Source organism: Silene latifolia, chromosome Y (assembly GCF_048544455.1).
Source record: "Silene latifolia isolate original U9 population chromosome Y, ASM4854445v1, whole genome shotgun sequence".
In the NCBI taxonomy this organism is placed as follows: domain Eukaryota; kingdom Viridiplantae; phylum Streptophyta; class Magnoliopsida; order Caryophyllales; family Caryophyllaceae; genus Silene; species Silene latifolia.
In genome coordinates, this window is record NC_133538.1 from 395,795,836 (window position 1) to 395,804,539 (window position 8,704).

General features: G+C 39.2%; 1 non-coding gene across 1 annotated transcript; it reads right to left on the reverse strand.

The window, feature by feature from the left end:
- Positions 1 to 2,225: 2,225 nt before the first annotated feature.
- LOC141634738 (small nucleolar RNA R71) lies at positions 2,226 to 2,332 on the reverse strand. The gene has a single exon (XR_012539462.1). It is a non-coding gene; the product is annotated as a small nucleolar RNA R71 (small nucleolar RNA).
- Between the last annotated feature and the right edge of the window lie 6,372 nt (positions 2,333 to 8,704).

An 8,704-nucleotide genomic window follows, 5' to 3' on the forward strand; every position in this document is an offset into this window, starting at 1 on the left:
AGATGGGCAATGAGAAGAAATCCTTGCATCCCCGACTAAATCCCGGAGGATTATTGGAAGAAGAGAGGAAGAAAAGAAGAAAAGAAAAGCTGTGACGAAATCCGCTCGTCCAGCCAAGAACACGCCCGTCCAACACTGGAGGAATCCGAGCATTTTTACCATAAGGACGCCCATCCAACCACGCCCCAATCCGCTCGTCCAGCATACCAATCCGCCCGTCCCAACCCCTTGGACGCCCGGATTCTCTTACAAGCCCACACGTCCCCTTCTTCCCTCCATGAAAGATGCACATATTTATGAAAGACCAGCAAAAAGGAGACTCGCATCTTTTCCGAGAGGAGTGATTCCTCAAGGACTTAATCGTCATTTAAGCCCTTAGTAAACCCTAATTTGTGTACCTAATCCCCACTATAAATACCCCATTAGTCTAATTAGATGAATCATGTTCTTCTTATCAATCTTTAGTGTAGTTTATATCATTCTAATCTCTTCTTAGTCTTGTAATCAACTTCTAATCAAATATTAATACAAATCTCATTTCCTTAATTTCTCTTTTGTTCATCTTTTATTTTGGGTAATTGAAGATTATTTGGGTTATTATTGGGAGATTGACAACCTTCCAATCATTCATCAAGTAATTCTATTATTCTTTGCTTTATTTTGGAATCATTAGTAGGTATAATTCTCTTAATCCCTTTTTAATTATTGTTAATCATCTTTATTTATTCATCATGTTTTGCTTTGTTAATATGATTGACAACCTTGTTAACATGTTAAACTTGATAATGAGTGAGTAGTTTCCTTAACTAGGGTTAATGGGTAATTAGGGGAAACCAACATGGGGGATGATTTATGCTTAATTTAATATGTTTTCATAGTTCATTTGTTTGCTTGTTGTGATCTCAACTTATGCACATATTATGTTTGATGAAATGCGAGCCTATGAATCCTTGCATTTTTTACCCATCACTTACCTTTTCAATGAGACTTGTAAGACATAAACCAACTCGAGTCTCATTAGACCATGCATATAGTTGAGTAGGGAGGATTAAGTCGACTTGTAGGTGTTGTACAATCTAATCGATTCGGCTCCGAGACCCAAACCTTCCTAGGATTGTAAGATATAAACCAACTCGATCCATCACAACAATAATTGCTTGCTTATAATTTGAGAATATGTTTGTATGATCAATTCCCATGAATCCCCTATGACCCCATGACACCCCAGTGCTTTTAATCAATTGTTTACATCTCATTTTAATCATCTTGCTTGTTTACTTTTATTGCTATTTAGTTTAGTGATCTTCTCATCTCAATCCAAATCGTGACACCCCTAGACACTACTACTTGCAATCGAAAATCCTACATCAATACCCGTCCCTTGGGATCCAACCTTTACTTACCTCTTTACTAATAGTAGAGTTGTTTGTGAAGTTATAAATATTGTTTTGGTCTAGGTGCTCCTAACGACAAGTAACAGAAAATTAAGCTCCCAGTGAGTCCGACTAAAATGGCGCCGTTGCTGGGGACGGTGTTAACTTGATTTGATTTTCTTAGGTTGTTATTAGTTGTGTCTTTCTTTGACTTGGGGAAGTAAAACTCCTCAAGGTTTGTTCTAATTGTTTTCAAGTTGTTTGATATTTTGCATGTCTAGAAGATCACAAGGTAACTTGTTACCCATTGATCACGAAATTGAAAGGACTTTGACAAATAATAGAAGACTTGCTAGAGGTACTTTGAGAGGTATTGGTGAGGTTGTAGATATTCAATAAAATACTATTGAGTTCATCAACCCTTTTGTAAGAGAAGGCGAGGAGAACCCAACACAAAAGCCAACACAAAATCAACCCACAATGCCTAACTTTTCATCACATTCCGTACTTACCGAGGAGAACCTACCCAATGGTACTCCCACACCACAACACTTAACCGGAAATTTCATTGCAAAATCCGCATTTATCCAATTAGTCGAAAGAAGCCAATTTGGGGGGATGCCTAGTGAAGACCTTCACTCTCACGTGAAGACTTTTTGTGACTATTGTGATGCAATTTCACAAATCGGTGTGACTCAAGACCAAATTCGATGGGTCTTATTCCCTTTTTCTCTAATTGGCACCGCAAAACAATGGTTGAAAAGCCTTGATTAGGCTACTCTTGGAATTGACTCTTGGAAGAAGTTGGCTCTAGCTTTCTACAAAAAATTCTACCCTCCGGAAAAGTCTAACATGCTAAGAGCTCAAATTACGGGTTTTAAGCAAAGGGATGAAGAATCTTTGTATGAAACTTGGGAGCGATTCAAAGGAATTTGTCGCTCATGTCCTCATCATGGAGTTAGCGAGTGGTTCTTGGTACAACAATTTTGGAATGGTCTTTATGAAGACTCAAGAAACATTCTCAACATGGGATCAAATGGTATGTTCACCGAAGTTGACGATAATCAAACTTGGAACAAGATTGAGGAAATGGCGGTCCATAATTCACAATATAGTAGACCTCGCAAGGCTACTAGAGGAGTAAAGCATGAGGTGGACTCTATTACTCAATTGGGTGCTCAACTTAGTGCTCATATTGATACCATTAACTTGAAGTTTGAGAAGGCTATGGCTAAACTTGAAGAAGCCTCAAAATCACCAAAGCATCATGTTAATGCCATGGTAGCATCTTCATCAATCCCAAGTGGGATATGTTAGAATTGTGGAACTTTGGGACATGACCAAAGTGAATGTAGGGGAATAAATGAACAAGTGAATGCTTTTCAAGCATACAAGAGTGGTACCCCGTATTCCAATTATTACAATGAAAACACAAAATTCCACCCAAATCTCTCATAAAAAAGCCAAAATGTTCAAAACCCTCAACCAACATACACCCCACCTCCCATGAGAAACCAAAATCAAAGACCCTTTTTCAACCAAAACCAAGGTTACCAAAATCAAACTCCATATAATCAACAAAATGACCAAGGTTTTGACGTTCAAAAAGCGGTCCTCCAAATGCAAAAGAATCAACAAGAATTTTTCACTCAAATGCAAAAGGATAGCCAAGCAAAGGACATCACCATCAATAACATCCTAGCCCACACAAAAATGTTGGAAACTCAATTGACCCAACTAGCATCTTCAAACTCTCAAAGGCAAAAGGGGCAATTACCATCTCAAGGTAATCCCCCAAGACATGAAACGGTTAGTGTCATTCACTTGAGGAATGGTACGAGATATGAAGGACCAAAGAAGCAAGTTGAGGATGAAGTTGTGGAAGCTAGTGACAAAGAAGAAGTTGTGCAAAACTCCAAGGAAGATGAACCAACAAAAGAAGAAGTTTCAAAGAAAAGTGAAGAAAAGGCCAAGGAAAAGGAGCCCATCATGATTAGACTTCCATTCCCAAGTCGTCAAGCTAAGCCTAAGTTTGAGGAAAATTTATGGAAATTGTAAAGAATTTGGAAGCCTCGATTCCTTTCACGAAATTAATCAATCACGTGCCGGCCTATGCAAAGTACATGAAGGACATCCTTACGAAAAAGAAGTCGATCCGGAAGCTTGAAACTATCGCCTTCACTAAGGTGAGTAGTGAAATCCTTCAAGGGAGTTCACCTCTGAAACTTAAAGACCCGGGAAGCTTCTCAATACCGTGTACCATTGGCGACACCACGATCAACAAGGCTTTGTGTGATCTAGGAACAAGCGTGAGTGTTATACCGTATTCGGTTAGTAAAAGGCTAGGGATGAGATAGCTTAAATGTACCAACATCACACTTCAAATGGCCGATAGATCGACGAAGACACCATTAGGGATATGGGAAGATGTTCCCGTGAGAATCGGCAAATTCTTCATCCCAGTGGACTTTGTCATTATTGACATGGAAGACGACTCCAATATTCCGATCATCCTTGGTAGACCTTTCTTGCACACCGCGGGTGCGATGATAGATGTAAAGCACGGAGAGCTTACTCTAGAAGTGGGAGACGAGACCATAACTCTCAATCTTGACAAGACCATGAGAGCTCCCCGTTTGCATGAACCATGCTTCATGGTTGATCACTATAGCCGGAAGGATGATAGGAAGAAGTCGGAATTCCAATGGAAAAAGAAAGTTGATGATGCTCCACCAAAAGAGCAAGAGAATAGCAAAAAAGAGAGCTTGAAAAGCTCACCCATGACAAGTGAAGAGGATGGCCTCATTGGCCAAAACAAGAAAGAAGGAGAGTTGTCTCTATCAACTCAAGAGATTTTTAATGATCAAGTAGACGAAGTTTGCGGTCTTTGGGATGATGAGTTCGAAGGGATATTTAATCCCTACATTGGTAATGCTATGAACCAAGACCATCATGGAGAACAACAAGTGCAAAGATCTACTGAGGATCTTTATCATGATAATGAACAAGCTTTCGACTACTTATTCAAGGTGTTGAGTAACATCAACAACACCTTGAACATGCCCCCTTGACATCTCACATTGGATGAGAGTTTGGTGGAGTCCTCCCTAAACCACCATTTTTAAATATTCTAACTCCCTAACTTGCATTTCAATTTTTACATTGCATCTTTGTCATTTTTAGATTTATATTTTTGTGCCTTGATCAAGATATTCATCATTTTTTAGAGAAGTGAGGGAGGGACTTATGATTTTATTGATGTGTAGTGCTTTGACTTAGTGTGGGGATAGCAATTGCCTAGGCTATTCATGCCTTTGTAGTTCCCCTACAATGAAGGACACAAGAATTGAAGAATGAAAATGTTACGGGTTAAGCAGTACCCACAGATGGACCTGAATCCGTGTGGACAAGGAGGAATCCGAGCGGCCAAAAGGAGAATCCGTTCGTCTTGAGGAACCTAAGCGTCCAATGTCACCAGACGCCCGTCTGGCAGAGCTAAAGAATTCAAAAAATGGTCTGTCACAGAATCCGAGCGTCTCAATTGAGAATCCGCTCATCTGATACAAGATGCTCGTCTTACAGCAAAGACGCTCGTCTTACAGCAAAGACGCTCGTCTTTCTTCTGTTGAAATTTAAAGAATCACCCTGTAACAGAATCCGAGCGTCCGTGCAGGAAGACGCTCGTCTCAAATTGAAGAATCCGATCGTATTTCCTGAAAGACGCTCGTCTTGTGGCGTCATTTCCTGAGGCAAAACGCGAAGAATCCGAGCGTCCCAGAATGCAATCCGCTCGTCCCCTGCTGCTATTTCAAAATTAACGGGTCTTTTAAACCCTTATTCCCTCATTCATTTTCATTTTTTCTACATTCAAACACTAACCAAAACCCAAAAACCCTCATCCTCTACATCACCAAAAACAAGATTTCCTCAACCAAATTCAACAAAATCAAATCCAAACTTCCTTACAACAAAAATTAATCACTCCTTTTGCAACAACAATTGATTCAAACACCAAAATATTCAATATTTGAGTCTTTTTTTAAGATACAAAGCAACATTCTTTCATCTTAAATCGATTTGGGCATAACTAAAAATTGAAGATTACAATCTTTCTTTGGTGTAATCAACAATGGCAAGAACTAAAGGAGGCAACAAGGCACCCCCAAAGAACACACTTTTAAAAAGGCAACAAACTCTTCAAGCAAAACAATTGTCAAAGGCATTGGTAGTCCATGAGGCAAGGTTGGAGGTTCAACAAGGCCCCCCTATGGAAGCTACAACATCAACAACTCCGGTCATTGAGCAATTATCCAATTATCCAGAGGTAATTTTCACTTCCGACTCTCATAGGGATAAATTTGTTCTCTTTGCTAAGAAGACCATTATGCCTACAAAATTTATTTGTGAAGATGCTTTGACAAAGTTGGGTGTTCTTGAACAAACCAAAACCTTCTTTGAGGCTATGAGATTAGGTAAATTGTTTACCATGAAAGAATTGACATACCTCTCCCTCACCCTGGAATTTTTGAGTTCCTTGAAAGTCACAAGGGTGGAGACTAGAACCCACATCGAGTTTCGTCTTGCAAATGCTGATAGACGCATCAATTTTGGTGAATTGAGTAAGATTTTAGGCCTTAGTGATACCCCGTACTATGAAAAGATCCCCGAAAAGTATGACCCCGCTCCTCTTTGGGAGGCAATTTCCGGAAAGAAATTTGTGCGCTTTCATGATTGTCGTGCTCTATTAGTCCACCATCCGGGCATTAGAGTGTGGCATAAGGTCACTGGGAATACTTTGATAGCAAGAAATGGCACTAATCATCTTACCAAGCTCGATTTTGTTCTTCTTGAGTCGGCCTTGAACATAGGAAGGGAATATACTAAGCCATATAATGCTCTAAGACTTTTGGTTGAACGATGGCTTAATGTCGATTGTGGTAAAGAGGGCACCGCTTTTATTATAAATGGAGGACTAGTAACCTATTTGGCCAAGCACTTTAACCCAAATTTCAACAAAGACAACACTTATGTGGCGGTTAAAGGAGGTCATCTAATTGATATGGACACCATGATTCACAAGTTTAAGTGTGTCCAACATGATCCTCTTGACACCAAATATGGGTGGTTAACCAATGAAGCTAGATCCTTCACCTTGCCTTCAAAGATTTGCCGATTGAGTGTTCACCGACCAAACTACCTTCTCCCACTCTCCGAGGAGACCGAGTATATTATTCGACAACAAAGAGGCGAGATTGACGAGCCCTCCTCCTCCATTATCACACCACCCTACCCATTTGAGTATCACGAGTTCAAACCCATGGATGTCGAGGTAGGAAATGATTACATGACTCTACTCATGAGGGAAATACACAAGCAAGCTTACAATGATAGAGTGGATGCTTACCAGGCCCAATATCCGCCCCTCCTACATCTAGATAGGCAAGGACTTCTTGATTCATCATTTCCTTTGCCTAGTTGGGCGGATAGGGAAGTTTTCTTTCCTAGCACCTCTAGTGGTGGAAGACCGGGTGGAGAAGAGAATGTTGATGATGAGGGTGTTGATAAAGAAGGTGAAGAACAAGAGGTTCAAGAGAATGTTCAAGAAGAAGAAGCTCAAGAAGAGGAAGAATAAGAAAGTGAGGAAGAGCAAGGAAGTGAAAATGGGAGTGGAGATGATTCCACATCTATGGAGGAAGATGATGATATGATGGAGGATTAGCAAACTTTGGAGGCTCCTACATTCTTTCACCCCTCTTACGGTTTGTCTACTTCTTTTGTTTTTTTTTATTTTATTTTGATCATTTGATTGTGGAGTCCTAGCAACATGGAGGACTAACACCTTGGCTTCATTAAGGTGTTCTTTTTATTGTTCCCAACTTGTAAAATCCAAAATGACAATTTGTAATTTCATGCATTGCATTCCATGTGCATGAACTACCCCGAAATTCAAGACATTAGAAATAATGTCTATTTTGGTTTGGGGAAGTCCATGCATATGCATCGGGAGGTAATTTAAATTACGCTCTCCGCCATAACAAAAACCCATGCATCATGTAGTGTAGTTTGCATTTAGTTTAGAGGTCATGCATCATGCTTGCATAATTTCCTATCGTATTGGCCATTGAGGACAATGCCCATACTAGTGTGGGGATGGAAAATTCTAATTTGACTTTTATTCAAAAATCCAAAAAAATCGAAAATTTTGGAAAATCCAAAAAAATTTGAAAAATTGAAAAAAAACCCAAAAACATGTTCATTTCCTTTGTAGTGTAGTGTTGTATATATTGTTTATATATTGTGTTTGTTCATCCTTTTTCAAATTGATTGACTACGCCACATCCGAGACATGAGGATATTGAAGACCGCATGGTATGATCTTTCCAATCTCCTTTTTCCTCTTTATGTTAATGGCTGTGACTTTATTTTGATTGATGCGGTAAAAACAATGTGAATTTAGGATTGCATTTAGATTATTTGGCATACTAGTTGGTAGAATCATATGCATTAGGATGTATAAATGTTAGTTGCATCATGGCATGTAGTTTGCATGTTAGAAAAATTTTGTGAAACCGTCTACTTGGGAAGCTTGACAAGTGTATATAGGCCCTAGTAAATGCTTTTTCTTCTTAAGACTTTACTTGTTAGAATACTTGTAAAACACCCTAGGATGTGTCATGCTAGTATCCTTTGACCCATGGATTAAGGTCTAGTCAAGTGTACCTTGTGGTGTGAGAACTCCTTAGCTACCGTTTATTCCAAGGTGACCCTTGAAACCATGCAACCATCATTCATCCATGTTCTACCACATTTTTGTCATCAAAGGGAATGAGTACAAAAATAAATTATTCATATTTGAGTTCAAGAAATGAAAAGAAAAGAAAAGAAAAAGTTTGAAAAATGCATCAAAAGAAAAGTGGAGTAACAAAAATGAAAACTCCTATGCTTCAAATATAAGGCACCTTCGTTACTAATTGGGGTGACTTTGAAAATGTTCAAAAAGAAATGCAAAGAAAAGTTGAAAAGTTGTCAAGTGTTGAAATGCCAAAAATCAAATGAAATGGTAAAAGAAAGTGTTCTCAAATGTTATATGCCACAAGAAATTGGGGGGAAAAAACAACAACAAAGCAAACTCCCAAATGAAACTCAAATACTATCGATCCCTTTATCCATCGTATCCATTTTTGTGCATGGTAGAGAGGTGACGACCCTTCTTCTTGTCTAGGCAAGAAGGGGAGTTCCGCGATCCTCCAGTGTTTTTAACACCATAGGGAGTCTATTCTTGACAAAAGCATTTAACGATTGAGGACAAAGGTACCCTAGCTTGACACAAC